Source organism: Neodiprion virginianus, chromosome 4, assembly GCF_021901495.1.
Source record: "Neodiprion virginianus isolate iyNeoVirg1 chromosome 4, iyNeoVirg1.1, whole genome shotgun sequence".
NCBI classification, from domain to species: Eukaryota; Metazoa; Arthropoda; class Insecta; order Hymenoptera; family Diprionidae; genus Neodiprion; species Neodiprion virginianus.
This window is the reverse complement of record NC_060880.1, coordinates 13,131,679-13,147,021: the sequence shown is the minus strand read 5'-3', so window position 1 is coordinate 13,147,021 and position 15,343 is coordinate 13,131,679.

Genomic DNA, 15,343 nt, shown 5'->3' with positions numbered 1-15,343 from the left:
CACAGTGTTTTGCAAATTTTATATTCGGACTCTTTACAGTAGATTTTGTTGATCAACTCTATCATCTGACATAGAAAAATAATAATTATAAATAAATATAACCAGCAACAGAAGAAAAAATGATGTTTTCTAGTTATTTTTTAATAATAATAAAGCATAGAATTAAAAATACATACGTTTTCTTCGGGCCAATCTTTTCCGTAAAGATCAGGGTCATGACAACTGTCAATAATAATATTCTCTGGGATCACCTTTTGTGGACTCGACTTATTGACTGCAGAGTTTAAAGATTTGTTTTCCTTGTCATTATCTTCGTCACCGATTAATATTTTTGATTCCTCAAGACTCTGATTCTAGCCACTACTATCTAGTGAGTCAGTAATGTCACCGGTTTTCAGTGTACTAACATTAGAGTCACTGTCAGTAGCAGAATTGTCATTGCCCTGATCAGTTTTATTTTTCTTCAAGGGAATGGTATGAGAAGTGGATGCCATTATGTCGTCCAATTGTCCTGTTGTCATATAACAATAAAAAAACTATTAATATTTTTTATAATGAAATAAAAATGCTAAAAATAATTTTATTTAAAATTTTTTTAAAATGCCAAAAAATTTTTTTCAATTAAAATCGAAATTTAAAATAAAAAAAAAGTTCACATGATGAAAAATATCTTACCAGCCGATTTTTTAACTTGCTCTTGTAATTTTGCTAATTGTTTCTTCAAATCATCTTTTGTTGGACTATGTTCATTGTCCTTAGATTTATTAAGATTCTTTTGTTTCTGAATAATTTCTTTCTCAATTTGTGACTGCCTTATTTTATCACCTTTTTTTTTTGTTGTCATCCTTATTTTCCTGTAAAATTTTACAGTTATTTTATAGTTTAGTAAATTATATATTCCACCAAATTTCTTTAATCCTTCGATAGCATTGTTTAATTATATAAAATTAGTTACATTAGATTCAGATGCTTTAACGAAACGAACTTAAAAAAATTAATTTTATCTTCATACAATATTCAATAACCTATTAGTTAATTTAAGAGAACACTAAGCATGCTTGTGTGGTATCCAAAAAATATTTATAAATATATACATACTCGTTTTTTGGCTTGCTCTACTTTAACAGGTTTATTAGATGACTTCAAAAGATTATTCAAGCTGTTCTCAAACGACACTGAATTATATTTTGAATTTAATCTTCTTGATCTTTTTGAAGGAATGGGTGAATCATTTTTTCCTTCTGGAGACGAGCTTACACGTGCTCTTTTGGTCAATATACTTTTCTTTATTGCCTCAAACTTAGTATTTATCTGTTTTTTATTGTCTAGAAAAATTACATCAAAATATATTACTTCATTAGAACTCTGATGAGTATGATTAGATTTTGGTACAAAAGATTTGAGCAAAGCACAGTAATCATACATTAATAACTTATGCATTAACGTAAAAATTACCCGATAGAAATTCTTATTAATATTTTACTAATATTTAAAGATAGTTTATTAATATATATTAATTAACGATTCTTTGACTTACCAGATATCATAATAACTTCGCCAAATTCTTCTTTGCCATTGTAGTGGAATTTCACGAATTCACTTTCCTTTGGCGGGCTATCTTTATCAAAGATAACCTCACTGTCTTTAACTTTGCAAATAGATTCATTTCTTTGACATTTTAAAATGAACATTGTATTTGTTTTTTACTTTAGCCTAATTCTGATCACTAAAGTTAATGAATTTTATTTTATTCAATTTATTATTACTAAATAGAATTTTTTTAACAGTAGAAGACGCAAACCGACGCACGCTATAACAATGGCTACGACTCGGTGTTTTGCATATGCAAGAGGCTTATTGTGTTTTATCGTTTAGCTACTAGAAGCGCCATGACGCTCTGGGGATACATGTATATATTATACTCCACACATTCTAATATACAGTACATTCGCACACTTTTTTCGCACACTTATGTACATTCTACGATACATGAAGTATAAAAATTATAACTATTGTGAGCAAAAATTTTTTTTTACTTTCTACAGAAAAAAATGTAAGTAAAAATTTTTTAATAAATTTGTGAAAATAACTATATAATCAATCGATTGTCTCGTCAATTAATTGGACAATTATAAAATCCTACCTTGTTTATGAATTGATCATCAGTATATATGCATGTTGTATAAAATTATAGAGTTTTTAGTTTTAAATTATTTTATTTTCATTATTTTATTTATAGGTTAACTCCTGAATAAATTTAAATTAAAGCTTTAAACTTAATCAATAGTTGAAACGTTTAATAAAGTTATAATTGCATTATATGACGTATTATTGTTTAATCACTTCTAATCATATTATTAAATTACAAAATAAATTTTTTTTTTTTTTTTCTTTAAATTTAAAAGTAAAGGTATGATAATAAAAATTTCTTACTACTATAAATAATATCTTTTGCTTTTTTTTCTAGATAGGACGGATTACAAAAAAATCGTCTAGTTCTTATAATCTATTTCAAAAAATTTCATCAAAAATGATGTCTGATGATGACGAATATTCATCTCACTCACCAACTCCTAGAGAAAGGTATAAACGATACAAATCAGATTCGACAGTTCCGGTAAATATTTTATAAATAATTTATATTTACGAGTAATGTACTGTAGTGATTCTTGAAAATCTATTATTTATTTTCTTTATCTCAGTGAAATTGACAGACATGATTATTATTAAAAAAAAAAAAAATAAAATAAAGAATTTTTTTTTTTCATTCTAATAAATTGTGAAAAAAATATTCATCAAAAAATTTCACTTCTATACTTATTTAGAATTTTTCATGTCAAATTTTTTAAATAATTTCTTTTGTAAATTTTGTAATTTATTCATTTGGAAAATTTTAAAATTGGAGATAGTTTGAGTATAGAGTTTTATTTTTTTTTCATATTTTAGATTCCATTGAGGACACTAAATCGATGGCGAAGCAATGGCTTTTTCTCTAGCGATGATAATAATCGAAATGACAGTCATGTTGTAGCATCAAGTATTATTGAAGATAATTGTGCTACAGATATTGGTAACCTGATAAATGATCCCAATATTTCACTAAATGATGTGTCAGATATTGATAGCGTTTCAAGCATGAGCACAGATGAAGATGAATGGAATGAAAGTCCGGAATCAACTAGCGAACGTGATGATGATGATGAAGAAACAAATGACAATGATGGTGAATATCCTGTTAATCTCGAAGATGACGATAATATCAAATGTGACTATGATAATGATAATATAGACGATATACAAGAAATCACAACAGAAAATACAGCTGAAAGTAATATGCTTTTTCCTTACAGTACGGTAACCGTAGACAAATGTGTATTAGATTTATTAAACTTATATGTTAAACATAATATTACTAAAGCTGCATTGAAAGACATTTTAGAAATGCAGCTTAAATTTTTGCCAGATGATAATGAAATGCCAAAAAAATTATATAAACTTTTTCAGTACGCTAAAGATATTGCTCCTCCATGCAAATTTATTAAGAATTATTATTGTAAAAAATGTTTATTCAACGTTGATGTGAAAATTATCGGTAAAAAGCAAGTAAAAAAATGTTCTTTGTGTAAGACAGATCGATCATCGGATATTGGATTTTTTCACGAATTCGACGTTTCAGACCAAATAAAATTTCTCTTTGAACATAATAATCTAGCTGAAAAATTAAAACGTACTCGATCACAAAATAATGGATGTATTTCAGACATAACGGATGGGACGGAATATATTAGAGTAAATACTCGGGATAATAAAGGTACATATGATTTAACACTTATACTTAATACTGATGGTTTATCTCTAGTGAAGAGTGCAAAAAGTCACTGCTGGCCTGTTATGTTTGCAATCGCAGAACTCCCTGAGAATATAAGAGACAAATTTATTATAATAATCGGATTGTGGTATGATGACAGCTGTAAGCCATCCATGAATCTTTTTCTCAAGCCAATTTTTGATCAACTGAAAAAATGCTTCGTCACTGGTGTCAACTGGGTAAATCCCAAAACAGGTGAACCAACAAACTCCAAAATTGTTGCTCCGTTAATTATAGCGGATGCACCAGCTAGAGCCCAAATTCAAAATATCTTGTCTTTCAATGGTCGTTACGGGTGTAATATTTGTGAGATTCGGACGGTAAAAGGTAAAAGTATTGCTGGGTTGAAAACTCCGCGCATTTTTCCATATAAAATTGACTGCAAAATAAGGACTGGGAAGAGAATGGAAGCTCTAGCTAAACAACTACTTAGAAAGAATACTAGAGATCAGATTCGAGGAGTAAAAGGATATTCTGCTGTATCTTGTCTTCCTTTAATTGACCTTGGAACATGTGTTCTACCCGAATTCATGCATTCAGTTTTACTTGGTGTGATCAAACAAATAATTGGTCTTTGGTTCAGTAGCAAAAAGCCTTAGAGTTTAAAAAACAGAAGCGACGAAATTGATGAATTTATGTTAAGAATACGACCGCCGCAGTCATTTTCTAGATTACCCAGAAAATTGTCACAGTATACATTATTCAAAGCATCTGAATATTACAATTTTTTGTTATTTTACTCCATTCCATTGCTTACTGCCTATTCACCAGAGATATATGTTCAGCATTGGTTGTTGCTAGTGAAAGCAATTTTCAACTTAGTCAAATCTACTGTAACACAAGCTGACCTTGAGGAGGCGGATGACTTATTAAAAATATTTGTATCTCAAATCGAAGAGTTGTATGGTGATCGACAATTGAGTTACAATGTACATCAGCTTCTTCATTTAGCGTTATGTGTAAAAAGATGGGGGCCTCTACCAGGAACTTCCGCTTTTTCATTTGAAAATTATAACGGCTACATAGCGAAATGTGCGCATGGTAGTAAACATTTTGGACAAGAAATCGTTAATAATTTACAAGTATTACAAGGAGCACAACTTATCGAAAATCGCATTAATGAATGGTCAGCTAATACGGTCACTACTAATAGGTCAAGAAATTATGAACTCTTGGGAAAAATAATTAAAGATGTAAAATTTAATGATGCGGAGCACTATTTATTGGTATCTAAACACATTGAATTAGAAAATATATCTATGTATGCACGTGTCAAAATAAACAATGAGATATATACATCGGAGATGTATAAAATGACAAAAACAAATAGTCACACCGTACAGATAGATCTTGGTGAAACTTTAATTAATGGATCGCTTAATTACTTTTTTAAATTTCAGGAGGATTTATATATCATCGTGAACCAGTTCACTGTTGAGCATACTAAAATTTTTTATCACATCAAAACTAAAACTACTATTGAGCATGTCATTCCTATAAAAGAAAATGATACTAGAATGTTGATTAAGTATTCTATTGTTAAAATGATCACACAACTCATAAGAGTTGAAAATTGTGTATGCAAAAAACCGAACACTTTAAAAACTGTTTGTTAACAACGTATTATTCACTATAAGTGAAGTTGTTTAAACGACTGAAATATATTATGTAACATTTAGTAAATGTTCTATGTAATTTGTAGTAAAAATGTATTATTTCTAGTTATACACCAAATGTATAATTAATTTAGTGTAGATTTACAAGTATAATCATAATAACAATGTCAAATAAAGTATAAAAGTATAATTTAAGATGTTATTAACTATAATGTGCATATTATAGCTGTATATCTATCGTACATAAAAATAATTCTAAAATATATATATGCTAAAATCACTAATTTTCATTTATATTCCCTTAGATCTGATTATATAAAAATCTATACATAACTATATACGAGCCTATATAAGTCAGGTATGATGAGATCTAATTATATATAGAACTATACATAACTAGATATGAGCCTATGTTAATCAGGTCTGACCAAATCTAATTATATATAGATTCATATATAACTATATATGGATCTATATAAGTCAGGTCTGATCAGATCTAATGATATATAGACCTATGCATAATGTTCACAACAACGTTGTGAACACAACTCGTTGGTCGCGCGCCTTCCAACTCACGCGAGGCAACCAGCCTCAAGTGCTTTCCAATCACGCGACCCAGAAGAAAGTGTGACGTCACGCACGCTGCTCACGCCACCCACGCAGCCGAGCGCGTTACGTAATCACCGAACGTGGTCTCCCGCTACCAAAGATCAACCGAGGCTGGAATAAGAGACGGCCGATCAGACCGATCGGTAGGACACTTCGGGTTCAACTCCTCTAAAGCACCCAACTGACTCTGACGCTTCAACGACGCCGTTCCAGCCCATCGACGCTACAACGACTGCGACTGACTCTGCGACAGCTTACTGACTCCACGACAGACCTGACTACACAACATTGTATGACGGACCCTTTTTTCTGGCTTCGGCCAGTGAACACCACAGAACAACTGCATCCAACCCACCTGTCCCTTGGACTCTACATCGCATAGACGTTCCCTCACGACCACTGACGAGACCACCAGCCGTACTTCTTTCCTTATGGGATGTACGCCGAGCACGCTTAACCTCTCCGAGTTATTACCGGCGCATCCCAGCTCCCGTATCACCGTTTCCTGAGCCGCAGCGTTCTTTTGCGACAATTGCCACCCAGACGACAGACAGCGAGTGGGAGTCTCCGGTGAAAGCAGCTGAGAACCGCCGTCCCCCAACGCCTCCCAGTTCACCAGAGAGCCGATACACTCCTCCACCCAGGACTGTAACCGAACCCCTTAGACGACCGACATCTGCACTGAAGCCTCCACCACATTGTATTATCACTAAAACTACCCCATGTATTACTTGGCAACCATTCCAATAAATGTACATATGTAAATAAAATAAATTATAAGTATAAAATAAACTCAACACCACAACTCATCTTTGATTTCAAGCGACTTCCACGCGGTTCGGTCGAACTACAAGCTCCCAAAGAGCGAACACATAACTATATATGAGCCTATGTCAATTAGTACAGATCAGATCTAATTATATATAGATCCATATAAGATTATGTATGGCTATATATATGATTATATATGGAGTCGTATTAGTCAAGTATTACTAGGTCTGGTTATATATAAATCTATATATGATTATATATACTTATATATAGGTCTATATATAACCATATATAATTATGTTTAATAGCATGTATAATTATATATACTCCATATATAATCATATATATTTATATATGATTAGGCAAAATCATTTTTTCCCGGGGAGGAAGAAAAATACATACAAGACCTTTTTTGTAGAGAATTCAATTTCCTATGAAAATGTGAGTTGCGCGTATTATAATGACTTTTTGTTGAAGAGTTATAAAATTCATAAGAAAAAAAGACATCTACCTTAAAATGATCAAACTTTAACCTTCAATAACTTCTGAACGGTGAGGTATATAAAAAAATTGTAAGAGACCTTTTTTGTAGAGAATTCAATTTCCTATGAAAATGTGAGTTGCGCGTATTATAATGACTTTTTGTTGAAGAGTTATAAAATTCATAAGAAAAAAAGACATCTACCTTAAAATGATCAAACTTTAACCTTCAATAACTTCTGAACGGTGAGGTATACAAAAAAATTGTAGGAGATCTTTTTTGTAGAGAATTCAATTTCCTACAAAAATATGATATCCTTTTTTTATATAAATAGTAGATATCGAGATATGTATTTTTCTTCCTCACCATAAGAAAAAAATAGAAAACTGCGAGGCAGAGGACCTTCCCATTAAAATTGAGAGCTCATACTTGGAGAGAAGGTTTTTGAGGTCTCTACCAACCAAGTTTTCGGAGTACAAAGTGAAAAAAAAATAGTCGATTTTTTTGGCCCACCCTAATATACATATATATATATACAGGGTGTCCCTAAATTGAGGGACACGGACCAGCCGGCATGATACCTGACTGAAATGCAACCGAGAATTTCTTTACCGGAAGGTCGTCCGACGCATAGTTTTTGAATTATAAGCGATAGTGTTAGGCCAATCAGAATGCACCATTTCATCTGGATTTGCCGCCACGGAAATTGCTGTTTTGTTCGTCTGGGTAAATTATTATTATTCGGTTACAAAGTAAATATCGGCACCTCCCCTCACTCGCTGTTGTACCCCTTCTCGAGCGCTGACCTCGGTATTGTTGCCGCGGCACACGCTGCCGGCCGCACACCCACAGACGCACACTCGTGTGTGTGAAAATAAGCGAATGCCCAGCTACACAATACTACGAAACACACATCTACGAGTGAAAATAAAAATAAATCTCGAAATTAATCAGCGGATTTAAGATTTAATGTTATAAAACACTTCCAATCATCGATGTATGCATAAAAGTAGAGATTTTAGATGATTGATATGCCGTTAGGGTTCATAATTAGTCATTCAATCAATCTGAATTATGCTTTCCGAACATTTTCTGTGTCTTTGTAGCATAACTTTTCCACTAGTTTGAAATTCATCATTGACATACGATTCTTCAATAATGCGAGGAAACAACAACTCGCTGAATTGACGTGTCAATAGGTTTGTGAATCAATTACAATTCACCTGAGTTAACACAAAATAACTGAATAAATGAGAATTCACTGAATCACTAAAAATGATAACTGAAATCCTGAGAATTATTTGAGATATAACTGAATTAGGAAGAGTTGTAATGAGTCAAGTTACTTTGAATAACTTTGGATTCGTGCCAAAATTTTATGTTTAGAGAGAAAAATAATTAAATTCAAATAAAAAAGTAATTTTAAATCAAGAAGAAAAAAATTTCCAAATACTTGAATTCAAATGAAGCAATTTGAATTCAATAAATCTATCCGAATTTGAGAAAAAATAACAATTATTATTTGGACTAGAAAAATGAAGTCGAATTACATGAATAAATTCAATTAATTCAACTCAAAAAAATATTGTGTCATTCAAATTCCCAGTTATTTCCTCGTCGATTCAATGTGGGTCTGGAGTGGAAAGTAACGTTCAAATTGTTGAGATCAATGCTAGTGATGGCCACTTATCTGAGAATAATCGATGTATCGATTAATCGATTTCAACAAAATAATCGGACACGGCTCGATTGAATTGGTAAAAATTAATCGATTTGGTGAATTTCTGCGTGTAGTCTTAATATCAGCAGAGATATTTTGATAATTCATAGTTTTATTCAAAATATTTTGGTCCAAATAAGAATTATTATTTTTCCTTAAATTCGGATAGATTTATTAAATTCAAATTGCTTCATTTGAATTCAGGTATTTGGAAATTTTCTTCTTCTTGATTTAAAATTACTTTTTTATTTGAATTTAATTATTTTTCTCTCTAAACATAAAATTTTGGCACGAATCTAATGTTTTTCAAAGTAACTTGACTTATTACAACTCTTCCCAATTCAGTTATATCTCAAATAATTCTCAGGATTTCAGTTATCATTTTTAGTGATTCAGTGAATTCTCATTTATTCAGTTATTTTGTGTCAACTCAGGTGAATTGTAATTGATTCACATACCTATTGACACGTCAATTCAGCGAGTTGTTGTTTCCTCGCATTATTGAAGAATCGTATGTCAATGATGAATTTCAAACTAGTGGAAAAGTTATGCTACAAAGACACAGAAAATGTTCGGAAAGCATAATTCAGATTGATTGAATGACTAATTATGAACCCTAACGGCATATCAACCATCTAAAATCTCTACTTTTATGCATACATCGATGATTGGAAGTGTTTTATAACATTAAATCTTAAATCCGCTGATTAATTTCGAGATTTATTTTTATTTTCACTCGTAGATGTGTGTTTCGTAGTATTGTGTAGCTGGGCATTCGCTTATTTTCACACACACGAGTGTGCGTCTGTGGGTGTGCGGCCGGCAGCGTGTGCCGCGGCAACAATACCGAGGTCAGCGCTCGAGAAGGGGTACAACAGCGAGTGAGGGGAGGTGCCGATATTTACTTTGTAACCGAATAATAATAATTCACCCAGACGAACAAAACAGCAATTTCCGTGGCGGCAAATCCAGATGAAATGGTGCACTCTGATTGGCCTAACGCTATCGCTCATAATTCAAAAACTATGCGTCGGACGTGCTTCCGGTGAAGAAATTCTCGGTTGCATTTCAGTCAGGTATCACGCTCGCTTGTCCGTGTCCCTTAATTTAGGGACACCCTGTATATGTGTGTGATATTCGGCAAATTCTGGATTATATTTAATATATATATATATATATATATATGTATATGCACACACACACTCAACACCGTGTAGTCCGAGCATGTACAGTTCGAATTCAATTATGCATATCGATAAAATTGCGGAATTCTGTCAAGAAGAAACATTTAGTGACTGAAATAAAATGACGAGGTAGCAATATGGACAAGTTTTTAATTTGCATGCTTTCGTTTCGCATAAATCGTTATGCGAGTACGGCAATTTTTCCTTTTGTAATGGAATACTCTTCGTTACGAATTACTTTTCTTTCATTTGTAATTTGTAATGGTTCATTCATCGACTACACGTTACTTTTTTTAATTTTTGATGGAACACTCATCCATTACACATTACTTTCGTAATTTATAATGGAGAACTTATCCAATACACATTTTTTAAAGTAATGAGTAATGCATTACTTTCACATCACTATTTTCACAACTCTGCATACAATAGCAGGTCTATCTATCTATCTGTCTTCCGATCGTTCATCAAATGATAGCAAATATTGAAAAGTGACAATTCGAAAATTTGGTGATTGCGAAAAATTATCGACGGAGTCAGGAACCTGGCGTCTAGAGATGCTTAACCAGAGCCCTACTCCACTGGACCACCTAGCCGCCCTGACTCTGTTGTCGTTAATTTCTCTCATCACCAGTGAGTTCGAATTTGTTTTTTCGTATGCCTGGTATGAATGTGTAAGAATTTTCGTCTCTTCAAGCACAGTGTATATATAGGAATGTAATGTGTAGATGATGTGTTTACCCTTTTGAATCCTTGCTTCTGATGAGAAACCACGCAAGACGGGCAAAGCCGTCTGATAAATTATATGCGGATCTGCAAATCATTAATTACGAGAAGAATATTGTTAAAAATTGACAATTCGAATTTAATCAACAAATTTTCGTTTTCATGAAATTAACTGACAGATATTCAAATGAAGTATTACTATTTTAGATTTACCTCAATCTATTTTTTGAGTAACATAATTTTTATCCAAAACTACTAATCTTTCTCAAAATATTTTGTGAACTGAAAAAATAAAGTTACTTTCGCAAATTCTCATATTTATGGGATTTGTGGGAAATTTCTTAACGATGGCACTTTCTTGTGGCTAGTGTATCAGGTCATATATTATACTGTTTTTCTCGTACCTATTATACCGTAAACCAAGTACCATTATTCATTATTGATTGAAATATATGTATGAATCTTATTATGCACTAATGACCTCCGCAGAAAGTATAGAATTTGACAAAAATATTACGTTAACGAGATTCCACAAGCTTTGGAAAAAATACTTTTGTTTGATTTGAAATTATCCGTACTTTTTACTTGGATTGTATAATTTTATCAGTTAAATATACGTGCGGTAAAGCTTGCGTGAAATTCACACACGTATTATATGAAATCTACTTGCTACAAAGAGATGCCGCCTTTGTCGGCACTGGCATGGGCAAAATTCAAAATTATAAACAGAGGCATCGTAGGCGCTGCTATCTCGCGGCTTTGTAACGTTTTATTAAGCAGTTCCATTTAGTGATCTGTGGCAGCAGGTATCACAAGTGATCGGCTGAGAGCTCGACTAAATATTATGTCGCCCTTTTACATTATTTATTGAATTAAATTATCATGACTCCAACGCGAGGTCCCGGTAAGCCTCGTACTGTTTGTAAAGAAAATGTGAAAAATGCAGTATTGAAACACAAAAATGACATTGATTGAATTAGGTATAAAGCCTACCAGCCTACACTCATACGTCGTTAATGATCGATACGATTTAAGAAAAGTTCTATTGGGTGACAAACTCAACGACTCCTTGCAAAATTCGACAATAAATACAACTGCATCTTCTGTCGACACAAATTCAATAGCGAACACAAGTTTAGATTGTCTCGATTGTTTTACATTTGCGATACCTAAGACAGAAATTCAGGATCTAATCACTGAAGTAGTACACAAAACTACTACAAAGAAGGGGAAAAAAATTAAACGCATTCGAACAGTACTGCGACCTAAAGTATGGGCGGAAAAGATATCGGCGCATTCATGGAATTCGTTACAACTCAAGCATGGATTCCAGTTTCCGAACCATCATTTGACCAGATCAACTAAGTCAGGAAATATGAAAGGTAAGATATTATAAGTTTCAAATTATTGATTCAAAAAATTTCATCATAATTTTCTTTTTATATTTTCAACTGAAAAAGTTGTGTGACGAAAGCTTAAGTTTTCATTTTTTAATGATATCAACATTTTCACAGTGCTTTGAAGAAGTTTTCTGGAAGTTTTCAGCTTCTTAGCTCTCATTGTTTAAGGTGCCGCTAACCTGGCATGTCCTATATATATTTCGTGACGTCGAAAGCGGGGAAATCGCCCGCACAAATCCAGAGAAAACGGGGGTACAAATCTGACTGGGAAAATTTTCAGAAGATAGCTTGAACAAAATTGTACGTCTGTATCTCAGTCACTACTATCTCAGATCACTGATAACGTCTAATAAAAATAATGATGAACTCAATAAAATCACGTCGCGTCAAACATGGCCGATCGGGCTAGCGACTTGTTGAATATTCACCGCTTGTACGATATCAGAATTTCTTTCACTTTTGCCAGGGAGATACCGACGTACAAAAACACACACGTAATCCGGGAAAACTTATAGCACCAGTCAGTTTTCTGTAAATATGACACGATTTGTGCGGGCGATTTTCAGGTGACAGGAGCCCATTCTGATGCACGAGAAGTCTGTAATTTAGTTCAACGTTGAACCTCCAGAAGCGCTGTAGTCGACCAGATGGTAAAACGACATGGTAATACGCACACGTCCTATGTTTCTGCTAAAGCAACAATCTGCAGTGCCGACGAGAGCATGGGCTTTTAGGTGGATACGAAAAAATGTACAACTCATTCAGAATAACCATTAGATTTTTAAATTCGTGCATATTATGAGGCATCGTTTGGAAATGGTAACATCAGTTCACAATCGCGGTAACTATTCGTAATCGCACGTAGCCCGACTGTACGTGAACGCGGCATTCCATGCGAAACCGACCAACCCGTGACCGCGACCAATTTTGATTCTATTGAAAATTTTACACTTTCTTGTACCTGCCAAAAGCAGTCTTTCTGAAATATTTTAGATGTTTGTCTCGACCCATCCAAAAACCATAAATTTATCAAAATATCGCACAATTTTTTATTAAATGCTCATGGCTTTTCCAAAACCCGATATTAAAATAACATACTGTTTCTTTTCTCGTTTTGAGTCGTAGTTCTGCAAAGAAAATTATTTTTTTTTATTTTATTGAAGGGTTTTGGGGCATTCTACCTCGAGTACGCACCACTTAAATCTTTTCATCGATTTGGTAGAAAATCATTAACAAAAACGAAAATACCAATCCAATACTTCCTGTTCGTCAAAAAGCCAGATACAAATGGCGAATAATTGACATAGAATACCCCATATACGCTCCGGATATCCTCATCTAATAGTAGCATCGATGTCCGCAAAATTGTCATACTTACAGATTATTGACCGAAAGATTAGATGCGGCAGTAAAATAAATACCGAAATTGCAGGAAACACGCAAGTATAGGCGTGAGGGTTTAGGGTTGAGATAAAAAATTGTGCTCTTGAACAGACCAATATTTATTTATTTATAGCAAATTTGTGGAGGGGGGGGGGTGGGGGGTGGGCCGGTTGCCAATCGTCCGAGCCTGTTTTAAAGATTACCCTAATACATACGCGAAATTGTTTCTGAACCGGATGTGTTTAACAATACTAGAAATACATCCCGCAAAAAATCTATGTCATTGTACATACATACAATTACTGCATACCACGGTTCAAGATTCGTGGCAAATATTTTACAGGGCCGATCCTTGTTAAAATTCTGATGAATATTTGCTTGCCAATTTTTTCTGTTTTTCATTCTCAACAAATAAGGATTTCATACTTTATTTGCTTCGTTTCATTTGTGAATTACGCCTAGTTCTGAATGATGCTACCAAAATTTTTTTTTACGTTAGTCGAACTACCTGAAAGTTACTCATCAAGTGGAAATCGTTATAAAACTACATACCGTGACTTCCCGTAGATGGTGTACGCTACGGATACGCTAGCGAGTTTTGGGTTGGTTTCCGCATCGTATACGACCTACGAAAAGTCAGGGTATGTGTTACTGCTGTACATCAAAGTCCGGCACAATCCTATAATATTTCACAGAAATTTGGACTCTCGAAGGAATCAACTTCTTCGGATTCCAAGTACTATCCCTCACACGCCACTGTCCCTACTATCCGCGCGGCCGTCACTTCTGCGTTTCCTCGCGTACCGTCCACATCCACTTTCCGCGGAGAACGAAGCAAACACGAGTGTTTTGGTAATTTGCCGTGTCACAAGTTCTAATCACATGCAAATTTTCACGCGGCTAGTGTGTATACATATATTTGTTACAAACAACAATAATCTTGTGAGTGCAACAATGGATGAGTTACCTCGCACGGCTGAACCGAAAAAGGTTAAATTTGACGCGCCGACGAACGAATCGTTCATTGCAATGGTAAGTGTTTTATACTGCAAATTTCTGTTATGCAATTATAGATATCATTAACAAGAATCCTGCCAATTCTGCACTTGCTATGCAGGGTGATTCGTAATTCACAGCAAGTACTTGACAGGGCGAATCCTTGTCAAAATTGGAGTCGAAAGTTCCTAAGAAATTTTTTGGGAAAACGCCTTTTTTCATTCAAAGAAATGGAAATTTAATTTTTTCGGATTTCTTTTTCGATCAACCTTTTAATTTCTTGGATCATCGTCAGAATTGATATCGAAATTCTCCGGTTAATTTGTAAATAATGTGTACGAGAAAGTTATCCCTCGCGGAAAAAAGCCTCAACTTGGTGTAAATTCGTACCCCCGACTTAGATAATCCTGAATTTTCATTAAAAAAAATTGTGGGTACGAATTTACACCCATGTTGAGGCTTTTGTCCGTGAGGGATTTCCAAGAAATATTCGAGAAATTATTCATGAAGAAATAATTTGTACTATGTATGTAATCTTTATTGTTCCCCTTGGGGTTACAGGGACTTCCCTTTTCCTCTTCCGTTACAA